This window comes from Sorghum bicolor, chromosome 7 (assembly GCF_000003195.3).
Source record: "Sorghum bicolor cultivar BTx623 chromosome 7, Sorghum_bicolor_NCBIv3, whole genome shotgun sequence".
Taxonomy (NCBI): Eukaryota; Viridiplantae; Streptophyta; class Magnoliopsida; order Poales; family Poaceae; genus Sorghum; species Sorghum bicolor.
In genome coordinates, this window is record NC_012876.2 from 40,508,454 (window position 1) to 40,524,637 (window position 16,184).

Here is a 16,184-nt window from a genome sequence, read left to right on the forward strand (position 1 = left end):
CGTGGGCATAACGGCACAGCGCCGCGAGGATCACTCGACGACAGGAGGTGACGCGCCCCGCGCGCTCTCCCCCACTGCTAGGTTACTGCCACACGGGTTTTTTACCCCAAGAAGAGTGTTGCCGTTCGGCTTGGACAACGCCGCGGCATCGCTCGCCAGGGCAATATGTCCAAACGCCCAGACGTACATGGTGATTCCAATGGTCCTCCCACACAACCCTGGAGCACAGCCACAGGCATCCGAACTGCCAGACTTCTCGCAGGTACGAGGTCTCCGCCGCCTAGGCCCTAGGCAGTACACGATTACCTCCCTCAGGCAGCGGCTGCCGGAGGAAAGACGCGGATGCTTCTACGCCACCAAGCCAGACTTCGGCTCGGAGTCCGACAGCCACGACCCTACTAGGGAGTGCTTCCATATCGACGGAGCGGCGGAAACCACCGACGAGACGCAAGACGCCGTCGCAGGCAGGCGAGCCCCTGCAACAAGAGAAGACCCCAGGACACCTGGGAATGACGGTCAGGTCGACCCCCCTCCACAAGAAGACAGAGCCGCACAAATTGCGCAGCTACAAGAGCTCAAGGCAAAGCTTAACGAGGATCGCGAGCGCCTGGTCCTGCTCGAGCAAATTCTTGAGCAAGACCTGCCTTACCCACCTGGTGGAAGTGTCCGCAGAAGAGCTCGAGAAGTCCACAGGCAGAACGTCGTGGCGGCAACAATGTTGCTGCGCAATATGCCTGAGCCATCGAATTCCCAAGCGTGACGCATTCGAGACGAGGTGCAGACTCTGCTCCAGGTAGCAGCAGTTCAGCAAGCCGAGAGCTCGGCCTCTCGACGTCGGGGGGCGGCCATAGAAAAGCGCGATGAGCTGGCCCACGATGAAAAGGAGGTGTCGGTCCATCCGCAGCCACTCCCACGAGGGAAAAAGGCCACACTCGTCCTCCCCATCGATAACCAACGTCGACACGACGCGCGACGCGACATCAACAAAAATCGACGCCGTCGGTATGGGGACACAGAGGAGCGCGGTTACAGCGCCCATCGCGGCGGGAGGTACGACAGCGATGAAGACCGGATGGCCCCCGAGCCGCCCGGCCCGAGGGTGTTCAGCAGGGCAATCCGCAGCACGCCGCTACCCAGCCCGTTCCGACCCCCGACCAGCATTGCCAAGTATAACGGCGAGACCAAGCCAGAGCTGTGGCTGGCAGATTTCAGGCTGGCCTGTCAGTTAGGAGGCGCTCGAGGGGACAATCGAGCCATCATCAGGCAGCTGCCACTCTTCCTCTCCGACACCGCTCGCAGGTGGCTCGAGGAGCTTCCAGCCGATCAGATCCACGACTGGGTCGATTTGGTTAAAGTATTCGAGGGGAACTTCAAAGGGACCTACATACGGCCTGGAAATTCATGGGATCTCAGCAAGTGCAAGCAGAAGTCAGGAGAAACTCTTCGAGAGTATGCTCGACACTTCTCGAAACAACGCACTGAGCTGCCGCACATCCCCGACCACGACATCAACCTAGCGTTTGTCTCTGGTACCACCAGTCGAGACTGAGTGCGGGAATTAGGCCGGAATCATCCTCAGACCGTCGACGAGTTGATGGACGTAGTGGTGAACTACGCGGCCGGGGAAGAAGCGGTCGGCTCCTTCTTCAGCTGTGAAGGAAGGAAAGGCAAGCAGCCCACCAACGATGACGAGGGCCCCAGTCGAGGGCCCAAGAAGAAGAAGAAGAAGAAGGTCTGACCATTCCAGCGGGAGGACCTTGACGACGACCTCGTCGCCGCCATGGAACGCAAAAAGCCTCGAGGCCCTCCAGAGGTGGGCATCTTCGATAAGATGCTAAAGGAGCCATGCCCTTACCATAAGGGAGGAGCCAACCACAAGCTCAAGGACTGTCGTATGCTGAAAAAGCATTTCGATGGTCTAGGGTTCAAGAAGGATGCCCGCCACGACCCAAAGAAAGAAAAGAGCGGCGACAGAGGGGACAGCAAAGACGACGACGGCTTCCCTGCCGTCCATGACTGCTACATGATCTATGGTGGACCCTTGACGCGGTTGACCGCAAGGCAGCGCAAGAGGGAACGTCGTGAGGTCTTCGCGGCAAGAATGGCGGTGCCCCAGTACCTCAGTTGTTCGAGCACCCCCATCACCTTCGATCGAGAGGACCACGCCGACAAGGTAGTTGCCCCTGGCGTCTACCCGCTCGTCGTCGACCCCATCATCGTCAACACCCGGCTCTCAAAGGTGCTGATGGACGGCGGCAGCAGCCTCAACATCATCTACCTCGAGACTCTTGACCTCCTCGGCATCAACAGGGCGCAGCTCCAGCCAAGCGCCGGTGGATTCCATGGCGTCGTGCCAGGGAAAAAGGCGTTGCCGGCAGGTCGAATCGACCTGCCAGTCTGCTTTGGCATGGCGGCCAACTTCAGAAAGGAGACCCTCACCTTTGAGGTGGTGGGGTTCCGGGGCACGTACCACGCCATCATCAGGCGCCCGGGCTACGCCAAATTCATGGCTATCCCCAACTACACCTACTTGAAGCTGAAGATGCCAGGTCCCAAGGGCGTCATCACCGTCAGCTCCTCCTTCGAGCACGCGTACGAATGCGACGTCGAATGCGTCGAGTATGGGGAGGCAGTCGAGAGTTCCACCAAGCTCGCCTCAAAGCTCGAGGCCCTAGCCGCTGAGGCTCCAGAGCCCAAGCGCCACGTAGGCAGCTTCGAGCCGGCGGAAGGAACCAAGAAGATCCTGCTCAACCCCAACGACTCCGACGGCAAGGCGCTGACGACCAGCGCCGACCTCGACCCCAAATAGGAAGCCGTGCTTGTCGACTTTCTCCGTGCAAACGCCGACATGTTTGCATAGAGTCCCTCGGACATGCCTGGCATACCGAGGGAAGTCGCCGAGCACTCCTTGGAAATTCGAGCCGGTTCCAAGCCAGTGAAGCAGCGGTTGCGCCGATTTGACGAGGAGAAGCGCAAGATCATTGGCGAGGAGATCCAAAAGCTTTTGACGGCCGGATTCGTCAAGGAGGTTCACCATCCTGATTGGTTAGCAAATCCTGTACTAGTTAAGAAAAAGAATGGGAAAATGAGGATGTGTGTCGACTATACAAGTTTAAATAAAGCATGTCCGAAAGTTCCCTTTCCATTACCACGTATTGATCAAATTGTAGATTCTACTGCGGTATGTGAAACCCTTTCTTTCCTTGATGCATATTCTGGTTATCATCAAATAAAAATGAAAGAGTCCGACCAGCTTGCGACATCTTTCATTACACCTTTTGGGATGTATTGTTACGTAACTATGCCAATCGGACTTCGAAATGCGGGGGCTACGTACCAGCGATGCATGCTCCACGTGTTTGGAAAACACATAGGGTCGACGGTCGAGGCCTATGTCGACGACATCGTCGTCAAGTCTAAGTGGCAGGGGGACCTGATCCAGGACCTCGAGATCGCTTTCAGCTGCTTACGCGCCAACCAGATCAAGCTCAACCCCGAGAAGTGTGTTTTCGGCGTACCTCGAGGCATGCTCCTGGGTTACATTGTTTCCCAGCGCGGCATCGAGGCCAATCCCGAGAAAGTCTCGGCCATTGTTGGGTATTCTTAACATCATTACTAAAAGTAGACTAAGTTCTAAATCTAGCAACGGTGCCAAAAATGCAAAACCTATCCCTCACACCACTTAAGCCAAGTTGTCATCCCCAGCATGATATGAGAGACGCGGTATTGAAATATGCAATTGCTCTTCTAAATAAATAATGAATGGGATCTGCAAGCGCATAGATTAATACCGATGTAGCATTTTAACCGGGAAGTATTCCAGGTATCGTTATTTATATTTTTACCACTGGGAAGGGATTAGAAATCATCACTATTGATTACAGAATAGAATATGAGATTGAGCATCTATCATTGCATGTATAATTGAGAACATTGTATCTAACTCATCATACAGGGATAAGTGTCACATAAAAGATATATGAAATAATAATAGTGACAAGGATAACTAATCTGATCTAGCCACATAATAAATATGATAAGCACCTCAATTAGATACTCTAGAAAGTCATTAGCATGGTATTAGAACGAACTACAAGAATATTCCCTAAGTTATTCTTAACTATATAGTCTAGCATTATCATAGTTAGTGCAAGCATACTTAGCAATCATTGTGAGACAAGACTACGCCCATGCATAGTGATATTAGCAAGGAATATGAGAAACATAGCAATCACTCCCCTGTAATAATGTTGCTCTGCCAGCCCAATACACGAGAGGGGGACTATATAAGAATCAATGAAGCTGTCACTATCACGAACTACCCCACGATCTGGCATATTGGGTACAATCGCAGATAAATACGGTATAAGCACCACGCCTACACAATATCTATCATTTACCCATGGATCCGATGGATAAACGCTATACGATCCTAAGCATGTATATAGATCGTATCTAACTAAGCCAAGTACATAACTATGATAAACTAAGAACAATATAATCTTGAATATAAGCAAGTAGAGCAAAGTCATAAGCAATATATTGAAGTAGAACAAAGTCATATTCATAATATTGAGGAACAAAGATAATTAGAAAGCAATTAGAAGCACAATTAGAGAATTACCAAGAATCCTCCTGACAGATCCGGAAACCAATCGAAGATTGACTCCTTCTAGTTCTAATCCTATGTAGCTATGCTAATCTAGATATCTAATTGATGTGGTGGCTCTAATCTTGATCAGAGGCTTCTTCTCCCTTGATGGAACAATGAATTAGGGTTGAGAGGCTCTCTCCTCCAGGGGCCAGGGGGTCTGGTTTTATAGTCCCTTCAAGTGAATATGGGCCCTTGGATCAAACCGACATAGATTGTATGGTTTAGATTCATCCTTTAGGTCGGTGGAGACTTCCCGCAAAGCAGAGTCCTGATTGGACTTGGACAGGGGGCGGGCGCCCAGTAGGACAGGGCGGGCGCCCTGCCTCTGGCCCCGTTTCGCCTCCGCTTCGGTCTCGTGGCTTCTGGAGTCTTATGTAAGATAATTGCGCAGCACGTTAATATCTTTACGTAATCCTGACATGTGGGCCTTTCTTCCATATTTCCTGATAACCCCCTGCAGAAATAGACAAACACCAAAACTCGTGGAATTCTGTCAGATAAAACCCTAAGTCTAGATCTTGATTTCATTTGGATCCTTTTCTTTATTTATTTGATAATTAAATTTGATACTTAAGGACCGTCAACAAACTCCCCCAAGCTTACCTCTTGCTCGTCCCTGAGCAAGGATAGACTCAGCTATGGATCATAAGTTGTTGCAATATTTAAAAAAATTGACGGTTCACATGCTTTTAAATAAGATCTCATCTCTGAGTTAGAGTAAACTGTCAAGACTTAAAACTTACTTACTTTACCTCCACCATGGGACTTGTAACTGTCACTTCTGTCTTGAGTGGTTAAAAGATAGAACGGTCTAGCCAAGTGCCATGTCTCTTATTCTTGATCAGCTATAGCTCTGGGGTTTTTGTAGATTTTCAAATAAAACTCAGAGATTCCTTGTATGATTCTCTCAGGTCTCTCTTTTGTGGTATTTCTGGATCCTTACCAAGGCATTGATGGTATATGCCTTCTCTCAAGATATGTGGTATTTGTGGTATGAGGCATAGTGATATTGCCTTCTCTCTCACCCTACTCTACTAAGGCTTTAATATCTGGAGCTCATAGGTGGGAGATAAAGTATACATACTTACAAGACATTTATTGCATAGTCAAACCATGGATCCAAAGTAACAAGTCAATAAGTTTAATCAAGATGTGCATGTGTGGCGAATGAATGGTATATGGTGATGATGGTGATAACAATGGTGAAAACAATGGTGGTGGAAGTCTAATTCTACTTTGCTCTTTTGAGGGGATACATACCTTCCTTGCTTTTGAAACTTTATGATGAGAATGAGATGCTCTTCTTTTTCTTTTCTCTCAGGTGGGTATCTTGCACCCCTAATTCTACTGTCGGACACTTGTCCATTTTTACCTCTCGTCTCACTTTTTCTTTTCTTTCGAGGTTCCGAGCACTTGCTCCTTTTTATTTCCTCGTATTATTTCTTCTTTTTTTTAGAGCATTCATCTCTTGAGATAATATAGCAAGTGGTAGTAACAAGATAACTTGAGCATTTATCTCACAAGGGGAAAACAGAAATATTTTTGGTTATTCTCTCCCGGATTAGGAGCAGAATATTTTTGGGTGATTCTGGAGATGGAATGGGTGGATATATGTGGATGGTACTTCCGGAGTAGAAGTAGCATATATGAGTGAACGTGCAAGTGAAATCTTGATTTAACCACATGACAAGCTCCTAAGGGTCTACAGAGCTTGACCACACTCAATGCTCATAAGCAGTAAATAATAAATGTTTGGCTCAAAGTCTAGCAAGCATGTATATATGGCTGTGGTAGGAATTTAAACTCTCATCATACAGGAACTCATCATGCAACATTTTAAAGATTTTCAAAGATAAAATTCTCCAGAATTCTAGCATCTCTAGGAACAGATAAACAGCAGCTCAGCCTTCCCATATCGTATCCGTTAACAACTTAGACTTCAGATCAAGTTTTCATCCCACAAGTTTAGGTCTAGAGCAAGCTTTAAATTATAACAGTTATATCTAAACTTGAGAGAGAACTTAAAATTTGCAAATTAGGCAGAGCAACTATTTATCATATCCATGCTTAAGTTTTATTTAGATACAGATTAGCATAGCCACTTTATTTATTTATTAAACACACTAAGCAAAAGACATATATAAGCATAAAACCTTTATTTGGTTTTCCCTTAGTTTATGTGTATTTTAATACTCTAAAATAATATAAGTATAAAGATAGATAGAAATACTTATCGAGATAAATGGGGGTGCTCTCCCCCAAGCTGAATTTTGACGTAATTTCTCTTGAGGTAGCTAGCAGGTGGCAGAGGTGTAGTTGAAAGTCAGCAGCATTCTGACTATGTCCTCGTCTGCTAGTCTTCTTGATTCTTAAATTCTGTGGAGCTCAAATAGACAACAAAGCTTGTGGAACTGATTAAGTGTTAGCATAAATATCTAGCCTTTATTATCTTGAGACTCCTTAATAAATATTACTCCCTGTTTTTATATTTTTATTTTATAAAGCAGAAAAATATTTATTTTATTTTTATGCCACCACAGTGAATGTACTTATGGGTTTTATGCCACTCGCATACTCACATGGGGCTTACTGTTTTTTCACATTTTTATTTTCTTTTTAAGATAATACGAACATGATTAACTAAGTAAACTATTTTAAATAATTGAAAGGGAAAGGGTAACTACCAAGTTTACCTCTTGACAAGGCGTTCGGTATTTTTAAGTCCTCCGAACGGGACTCTCCAATTTCTTAATCGTCCTGAGGTTCGTTGGGTGGCGTAGTCGGTACTCCCGGCAGCGCCTCCTCTTCTTGTATAGTTATCTTCATTTTCCATACCTGACTCGGTGCTTCAATCTCCTCTGGATAATTCTGTTTAAACTCTACGTCTTCTCACCTTACAACTTCTCCTTCATAGTCTGCCCATCCGTCCTTGATGATCTGCCTCCTCTGGTTGCGGTTGCGTCTCTTTCTGACCTGCTTAGATTCTTCAACGATATAGTTAGGGTCAGTAAAATAACGGCGTACCTTCTCTGAGGGGAAGTGCATATGGACTTCTCCGGTTCCAATGTAGATAATTGCTTTAACGGTGCTGAGGAACGGCCTTCCAAGGATGATGGGTGGATCATACTCGTCTTCTCCCATGTCAACAACTTGAAAGTCTGTGTAGACAAAGTGATCGTCTATTTTGACTGGGACATCAGATATTATTCCTTGAACTTCTCGAAATGTCTGATCTGCCATCTGGAGCTGAATGTATGTTGGTCTTAGTGGCATGGTCCCGAACAAGAGTCGATAGGTGACTGCGGCCATTATGTTGACGCCCGATCCGGTGTCGCAAATCGTCTTGTAGAAGTTGTATCCATTTATGGAGCAGTAAATGCTTGGCATTCCTGGGTCGTCCTTCTTGGTCAAAAACGGTGACTTCAGTTGGTGATCTTGGCCTCCATGAACTACAGTGACCATCTGAGCTGACTCGGTCCACACTAGCTTGTTCGTGTTTCTCCTATTGGTCCTCTTCCTTGATTCACGTCTGGATTGATTTGGAATTTGTGTAGTCTTGTTCTTGAAGAAAAATGTCTCATTCTTCCCTTTGACGTAGAAACTGATCTTGGCAGCACTAGCGTAGATGATAGCTCCCGTGGTGTTCAAGAATGGCCTCCCTAAGATGATAGGTGCTCTCTCATCATTTCCGGTCTCTACCATTACGAAGTCTGCTGGTGCATACAAGGTACCAACTCGGACACAAAGGGTCCTCACTATTCCTTTTGGAAAAGTTATCGTCTGATCTGCAAACTGCAAACACATGGTTGTTTCTAATAAAGGATATGTAAAGAATTTTTCATAGAGTACCCTGGGTATAATGTTGACGCTAGAGCCAAAGTCGCAGAGTGCTTCTGGGACGTCCACCATGCCGATGGAGATCGGGATGACGGGGCGTCCTGGATCGCCTCTCTTGACCGGCAGATGGTCAGTAGAAAATTCAGTGACGGGGTTACTCCAATTACCTGCATCAAACGTGTCTACAAGATTTGCAGATTCTAATCCTTCCGGTTGTGATGGTATACCGGGGTTAGTAGTAGGAACAGCAGCAGCTATTTGATTTAACTGAGATTCAATCATTTTATTAAAGCTAATTTGATTCTTGATGGCAGTAGAAAAATTATCCATTCTATTATTTATATTTTCTAGCATTTTATCATTAGATGCCAATTTCTTAGATAGATTATCCATTAGCTTTCCTTGATTAGACACTAACTCTCTCAAAGGTGGAAAATTATTATTGTTGTTGTAAGAATTGTTACCTTGATAATTACCTGAGTAGTTAGGCCTCTGTTGATTCCAACCTTGATTTTGTTGAGGACGGTTGTAGTAGTAGTTGTTGTTGTTGTTGATGTAGTTCACATCCTCAAGTATCTCAGGGCAATGGTTACCTGAGTGTCCAGTGTCTCCACACTCCTCACAAGTCATGTGAGAGTCGTAGATGTGCATAACTTCTTTCTTGTCTCCAGCTCTATCATCGAGCTTCTTCATGAGCAGGTCTAGCTTTGCAGACAGCATGTCTACCTCCTTCAGCTGATGCATACCTCCACCTCTCTTGCGTGTCTGGGTCCTCTCTTCATTCCAGCTTTGATTGGACGCCATCTTCTCCACAAGAGTTGTGGCTTGTGGTATAGTAAGTGATAAGAATGCTCCTCCAGCTGCAGCATCCATGGTCTCTCGGGTACTGTTGCTGAGCCCATGATAGAATGTCTGCATCAATAGCCAACTCTCCATTCCTTGATGGGGACATTCTAGGATGTAGTCTTGAAAGCGCTCCCATGCTTCTGGAACAGATTCATCATTTTGTTGCTGAAAACTTGTAATCTTCCCACGGAGAGCATTGGTCTTGTCCATGGGAAAGAACTTAGCCAGGAAGTTTGTTGAGCAGAGTGCCCACGTAGTATTCTTCTCCTTTGTAGCGTAGAACCACTGCTTCGCTCTTCCTAACAGTGAGAATGGGAAGAGGCGAAGTAGTATAGCGTCTTTGGAAACTCCTGCTATGGTGAATGTGTTGCAAATCTCCAGGAAGTGTTGTAGATGAGCACTAGCGTCTTCGTGTGCCTTCCCATAGAACTGGTTGGATTGCACCATGTTGATAAGTCCAGGCTTGAGCTCAAAGTTGCCATCGATCTCTACAGCAGGTCCAGTGCGGATGTTGTCCGTAGTGGGAGCTGAGAACTCACGGATTGATTTGTTCGCCATGGCTTCGAACTCTGAAGACAAGTTCCGGTGATCTTCTTGATTGGATGAAGCTTCTTGCTGAAGTGTTGATGATTTCTTTAGCTTGGCTCTCGTCTTCTTGAATAATGCTTCGGGATTGTCAACAAAATTTCCTGGAAGATGTCTTCTATTCATACATTCCCCTGCATAAGATAAAATAGGAAAATATCGGGGTAAAACTGTATGATAGAATAGATAAGCTCAATCATATTAGTGATGCGAATGATTACTCTAAATCTTTTATTCTATTCCCGATTAGTAATCAACCTTCCCCGGCAACGGCGCCAAAAATGCTTGTTGGGTATTCTTAACATCATTACTAAAAGTAGACTAAGTTCTAAATCTAGCAACGGTGCCAAAAATGCCAAACCTATCCCTCACACCACTTAAGCCAAGTTGTCATCCCCAGCATGATATGAGAGACGCGATATTGAAATATGCAATTCCTCTTCTAAATAAATAATGAATGGGATCTGCAAGCGCACAGATTAATACCGATGTAGCATTTTAACCGGGAAGTATTCTAGGTATCGTTATTTATATTTTTACCACTGGGAAGGGATTAGAAATCATCACTATTGATTACAGAATAGAATATGAGATTGAGCATCTATCATTGCATGTATAATTGAGAACATTGTATCTAACTCATCATAAAGGGATAAGTGTCACATAAAAGATATATGAAATAATAATAGTGACAAGGATAACTAATCTGATCTAGCCACATAATAAATATGATAAGCACCTCAATTAGATACTCTAGAAAGTCATTAGCATGGTATTAGAACGAACTACAAGAATATTCCCTAAGTTATTCTTAACTATATAGTCTAGCATTATCATAGTTAGTGCAAGCATACTTAGCAATCATTGTGAGACAAGACTACGCCCATGCATAGTGATATTAGCAAGGAATATGAGAAACATAGCAATCACTCCCCTGTAATAATGTTGCTCTGCCAGCCCAATACACAAGTGGGGGACTATATAAGAATCAATGAAGCTGTCACTATCACGAACTACCCCACGATCTGGCATATTGGGTACAATCGCAGATAAATACGGTATAAGCACCACGCCTACACAATATCTATCATTTACCCATGGATCCGATGGATAAACGCTATACGATCCTAAGCATGTATATAGATCGTATCTAACTAAGCCAAGTACATAACTATGATAAACTAAGAACAATATAATCTTGAATATAAGCAAGTAGAGCAAAGTCATAAGCAATATATTGAAGTAGAACAAAGTCATATTCATAATATTGAGGAACAAAGATAATTAGAAAGCAATTAGAAGCACAATTAGAGAATTACCAAGAATCCTCCTGAAAGATCCGGAAACCAATCGAAGATTGACTCCTTCTACTTCTAATCCTATGTAGCTATGCTAATCTAGATATCTAATTGATGTGGTGGCTCTAATCTTGATCAGAGGCTTCTTCTCCCTTGATGGAACAATGAATTAGGGTTGAGAGGCTCTCTCCTCCAGGGGCCAGGGGGTCTGGTTTTATAGTCCCTTCAAGTGAATATGGGCCCTTGGATCAAACCGACATAGATTGTATGGTTTAGATTCATCCTTTAGGTCGGTGGAGACTTCCCACAAAGCAGAGTCCTGATTGGACTTGGACAGGGGGCGGGCGCCTAGTAGGACAGGGCGGGCGCCCTTCCTCTGGCCCCGTTTCGCCTCCGCTTCTGTCTCGTGTCTTCTGGAGTCTTCTAGATGTTAGATAATTGCGCAGCACGTTAATATCTTTACGTAATCCTGACATTTGGGCCTTTCTTCCATATTTCCTGATAACCCCCTGCAGAAATAGACAAACACCAAAACTCGTGGAATTCTGTCAGATAAAACCCTAAGTCTAGATCTTGATTTCATTTGGATCCTTTTCTTTATTTATTTGATAATTAAATTTGATACTTAAGGACCGTCAACAGCCATCACAAGAATGGGACCAATCCGAGACATCAAGGGCGTACAGAGAGTCACAGGATGCCTAGCGGCGCTGAGCCGTTTCATCTCGAGATTGGGAGAAAAGGCGTTGCCACTATACCGACTTCTGAAGAAAGTCAAGCGTTTCTCTTGGACCCCCGAGGCCGAGGAAGCACTCGATAACTTGAAGAAAACTCTGACCACTGCACCAGTGCTAGTACCGCCTCAACCCGCAGAACCTCTGCTTCTGTACGTCGCCTCGACGACCCAGGTCGTCAGTGCAGCGATAGTAGTCGAGAGGCAGGAAGAGGGGCATGCGTTTCCAGTCCAGAGGCCGGTCTATTTCGTCAGTGAGGTGCTCTCAGAGACCAAGGCGCGTTACCCACAAATCCAGAAGCTAGCCTACGCCGTGATCCTCGCCTGACGTAAGCTGCAGCACTACTTCCTCGGCCACCCTATCACGATGGTCTCAACATTCCCCTTGGGAGAGATCATCCAGAGTCGGGAGGCCACGGGTAGGATCGCAAAGTGGTCGGTCGAGCTCATGAGCGAGACCCTCACCTACGCGACCCGCAAAGCTATCAAGTCACAAGCCTTGGCGGATTTTGTCGCGAAATGGACAGACTCCCAGCTCCCCCCGGTTCAGGTTCAGGCGGAGCTGTGGACGATGTATTTCGACGGGTCTCTCATGAAAACAGGAGCCGAGGCGGGCCTGCTACTCATCTCGCCACTGGGCATCCATGTGAGGTACGTCATTAGGATTCATTTTGCCGCATCTAACAATGTCGCGGAGTACGAGGCCCTTGTCAACGGTCTGAAGATCACCATCGAGCTAGGGGTCCGACGCCTCGACGTTCGTGGCGACTCCCAGCTCGTCATCGACCAAGTGATGAAGGCCTCCAACTGCCATGACCCGAAAATGGAGGTGTACTGCAAGGAAGTCCGACGACTCGAGGACAAGTTCCACGGCCTCGAGCTCGTCCACGTCGCCCGACGCTACGATTATGCGGCCGATGAACTCGCCAAGATCACGTCAACTCGAGGCATAGTGCCACCCGACGCGTTCTCGAGAGATCTTCACGAGCCATCCGTCGATTTGGGCTCGGGGGCCGGTGTCGAAGCCGCTCCTACCCAGCAAACTGACACCATCGAAGCGCTACTAATAGCAGGTGAGGTAATGGAGGTGGAACAGCGGCCCAGTTGACTGTTCGATTAGTGCACGCCATACCTCGACTGCCTAATCCGCTGCGAGCTACCAGAAGATCGATCCGAGGCCCGCCGTATCGCTCGACGGGCCAAGTCATACGTAATCTATGGCGAGAACAATGAGCTATACCGACGAAGCCTGTCGGGGGTCTTACAGCGTTGCGTCACCGTAGAAGAAGGCCGAAAACTCCTCGAGGATCTACACTCGGGGGCTTGTGGCCATCATGCTGCTCCGCGAACCCTCGTAGGGAACACCTTCCGACAAGGCTTCTACTGGCCAACGGCCGTAGCAGACGCCATCAAGCTCGTGCGCTCATGCCACAGATGCCAATTCTACGCCAAGCAGACACACCTGCCTGCCCACGCTCTCCAGATGATCCCTATCACATGGCCGTTTATGGTATGGGGGCTCGACCTAGTAGGGCCTCTACAAAAAGCAAAAGGGGGGTACACCCATTTGTTGGTAGCCATCGACAAATTCTCCAAATGGATCGAGGCTCGACCCATCACCAACATCCGCTCCGAGCAGGCCGTCCTTTTCTTCACCGACATCATCCACCGGTTTGGGATTCCCAACGTCATCATCACAGACAACGACACTCAGTTCACCGGCAAAAAGTTCCTAGACTTCTGCGATCAGCATCACATCCGTGTGAACTGGTCTGCAGTAGCCCACCCCCGAACTAACGGACAGGTCGAGCGTGCCAACGGCATGATTTTGCAGGGGCTCAAACCAAGGATCTACAATCGCTTGAAGAAGTTCGGCAAGAAGTGGGTCGAGGAGCTTTCCTCCGTCCTATGGAGCTTAAGGACTACGCCAAGCAGGGCCACCAAATACATCCCATTCTTCATGGTCTATGGCTCCGAGGCTGTGCTCCCGACCGACCTCGAGTATGGATCCCCTCAACTCAAAGCATACAACGAGCAATCAAATAAGGAGACTCTAGAAAATGCGGTCGACCAGCTCGAGGAAGCTCGAGACATGGCCCTACTCAACTCCACCAGATACCAGCAGAAGCTTCGACGCTACCACGACAAGCACGTGTGCAAAAGGGACTTGAACGTGGGTGACCTCGTCCTACGATGGCGGCAAAGCAATCAAGGACGCCACAAGCTGACCCCGCCCTGGGAGGGCCCATACGTGGTGGAGGCCTTGAAGTCAGGAACGTACAAGCTGGCGGACGAAAAAGGCGCGATCTTCACCAACGCATGGAACATCGAACAGCTACGTCGATTCTACCCCTAGAATTCCAAAGCTTTATATTCCCATGTACATTCTGTATCAAGGCTTTGTAAATAAATGCATGAATAAATAAAGTCCTTCCCTCGAGCAATTTCCACTTCTACGAGTCAAAACCTCGACGTCAGAAGGGAGTACTGACTATGACACATCATAGTCAACACTCCCTCGGGGGCTAGCAGGGGGATTCCCCTCCCCCAAGCACCGAAAAACTTAGCAATTTTTTCGTCCCTACTCAGTAAACCTTGCACGGTCGAGTAGTTGAGGCATCTCGAGCCCCTTGAGGGCCGAGAGAAAACGAGCCTGAGAAGTCCTACGCCCCCGGGCTATGGAAACTCTTCTAGCTTCCTCACCCTTGAGGCGATCGAGACCGCTTTAAACAAAAGACTAAACAAGGAATATGAACGTAGGCGCAAAAAGAAACAAAGGAGCCTCGAGTGGAAAGACAGATAAACATTTGACAACCACTTAAAAGACATTATATTACTCAAAGACAAATTAACAGAGTATTATACATGGGGCCCAGGCACCCAGAGCAGGCGCATAGGCCTCAGTCGGTGTCTCGGCCCTCACCATCCTCACCCGCGCCTGAGCTAGTCTCAGGAGGCAGTACCTCTGGCTCGAACAGCTTAGCCATCCTCTCTCCAGGAACCTCTGCGTCATGGATCAAGGCATGGAGCCTCTCCTCGTTCTCCGCGTCAGCCTTGGAAATGTCGGTGACGAAGCCGTGGGACACCACCTCCATGTCGTAGGAGAAGCCTGAGCAAACTACCGCCATCACCCGCTTTACTCCGACGTGGAGGGCGTCCCGCACCCGGTCCCTCAGCGTTGCTCCAAGATAGCATAGCTGGTCGATGAGTGCGTCGCCTCGAGCCTCCTCCCTCGACTCATCAACAGGCTCGAGCTCCCAGGAGGCCGAGAGGTCGCTTATCGCAGTCCTTAGACGGACGTTCAAGGCAACCTCGCCCTCGAGCTGGGCCTTGACGGAGCGGGCCTCGACTTGGGCAGCCAGCAGCTCATCCTTGAGCCCTGCAAAAATAAACATAATTAGATTAGGTCACACCAAACACGCCTCAGAAAAGAAACTCAATAATAGAAGACATATCGTGGATGCTCTCCTCCAGAACCGTGTTCTCACCAACCAAATTGGTGTTGGCCCTCTCGACCTCCCTGTTGGAGCGCACCAGCTCGGTGTTGGCAATGCGCAAATCCTCGATCGCCTTGCCGGCTTGCGCGATGGCCCCATCTTTTTCCAGTAGCGCTCTCTTCAGACGATCAACGTCGTCAGAAAGGCTGCGGGATCGAGCTCACTCCTCCTCAAGATCTTCGAGGGCCTTCTTCTTGGCTTCTTCCGCGGCCCCCCTGGCGACCTCGCCGTTCACGCACTCCACCTTCATCCTTTGAAAGGTTTCTTGGGCGGAGGCGAGTTCGGTTAGGAGGAGGCCCTTCTCCTTATCCAATTCAGCAGCCGCGCTCTTGTAGGCCAGGGCCTCGTCCCGGGCCTTGGACGCAACTTCCTCGACCATCATCGCCCGTTCCCTCAGCAGCATCGCCTCTTCCACCGCCTTCCTTGAGGCCTCTCGAGCCTCGCCCAGAGTAGCCTCCCTCTCCTTCTTCTCCTCCTCGAGTGCCAAGAGCTGCTTGTAGGCCTTGAGGAGCTTCTCCTGCGACTCCAGGAGTTGATCCTTGAGGAGGGGGAGCTGCTCCCAGCCGCCTCTCGTGGCGTGGATGAAGCTCGACTTGATGCGAGAGGTCTCTTTCAGGTCCTACTAGCCGGTGGTTGAGCAGTTAAAATGCAAAACCAAATGTTCTATAAGGAGTAAGGACTGGGAAATACTTACAAAGTAGGCCGGCCCGAGCCCGTTATTGACAACGTCCGAC